The sequence below is a fragment of the Halyomorpha halys genome, unplaced genomic scaffold (genome assembly GCF_000696795.3).
Source record: "Halyomorpha halys isolate HHAL.00 unplaced genomic scaffold, Hhal_1.1 Scaffold264.1, whole genome shotgun sequence".
Classification (NCBI taxonomy): domain Eukaryota; kingdom Metazoa; phylum Arthropoda; class Insecta; order Hemiptera; family Pentatomidae; genus Halyomorpha; species Halyomorpha halys.
The window spans coordinates 70,371-71,810 of record NW_027109727.1 but is presented as its reverse complement, the minus strand read 5'-3'; positions in this window follow the sequence as shown (position 1 = coordinate 71,810).

Genomic DNA, 1,440 nt, shown 5'->3' with positions numbered 1-1,440 from the left:
CATTTATTCAATGTTATGAATCGTTGTTAAAAATACAAAAAAACATTTTATGGAAATAGTCATCCTATCGACAAAAGGTTGAAATATTGGTTAAGTGAAATCAAAATTAATTATTTAATAACTTTTTTCGATATGACAACAGTTAACAGATTGAACGAAAAAACTGCGCATGCGGCTGCTCAGTCAAACTTTTGTTTAATCATATACTTTATTTACACTGCTTTTGTCATTCCCTACTACATTCTGTGTTGAATATTATTTTTTATAAAATCCTTTGCTTTTTCAACTGGATGTAATAAGTCTATATTACGACTATAATCAATATATTTACCATCTGGAAAAAACAAAACATTTCTTCTATTATCCCTTTAAGTTAATTATCAAATCCTTTCATAGTTTATATTAATATGGATTTTACTAATAATAAAATTGTGAAATGTTTAATTATCTCAAACAAACAAAATTAAAAATATTTTAGAGGAATATGTTTTAAATATCCGTCATTTAAGCCATGTCAGACTATTTCAATTAGACCTTCAATTATATTAAAGAGCATTATTTAAAATCATTAGGGCCGTTTTTTGATAAATTCTAAAAAAAATAATTTTAAATTGATTCTATAAAGTGGCACTTTCGGTCAGTCCAATTTATCAATAAAGTTGCTGTCACATCTTAAAAATTTTCTTACAGTTACAAAATGACACAGATATATTTTTAATGAAAAAAAGATAAAGAAAGAAGAAAAAAAAGAGGTACGATTTTCTTTGATATTGCCTGGAAAGGGCTGGAACTTTTTTATAATGTTTTAATATTGAACCAATTGACTGTAATAAAAAAATTAAAGACGAATTAAAAGATATTTAAAAAAAAATGAATAAATAATTTGACTTGTTTAGTTATTAGGTTAATTGTGTATTGAACTAGGAAGGACCGCGGCGAATACTGTAGAATCTACTGTGAAGATAACGAAGAAAAGAATATGTAATAACTTACTGTTGAATCTTGAGGTTTCAAAACTCAATGCATAATCAGCCGGCTCACATAGCATCCTCTCTGCATTTCTATCTGGTTCTATTCAAGCATAATTCTTGCTCTGACTTCTCCAAGAGTGAGGAAGAAAAAAACTGTATTAAATACGATATCCTATAGTAATATAATTCCCTTCATCCCTGCAGATCATAAAATAATCTCCCTTTTTTTATTACTGTTAAAAAAAATTGGCCCTTAAAATCGCGTCACAGGCAAAATGATTGATAATTAAATAGAGATTTTGGATCAGCTGATCATGCAATATATATTTTTGAAAAGTATTAGGAACGCTGAAAAATCTTTTACATGCCTTATCATTCTTTAAAAAACACAATAAGTCATAAACATATTTTATGAGGAACGAAATTCCGCCTATTGGCAAACCTACAAATTTCGATATCTTTTTTAGTT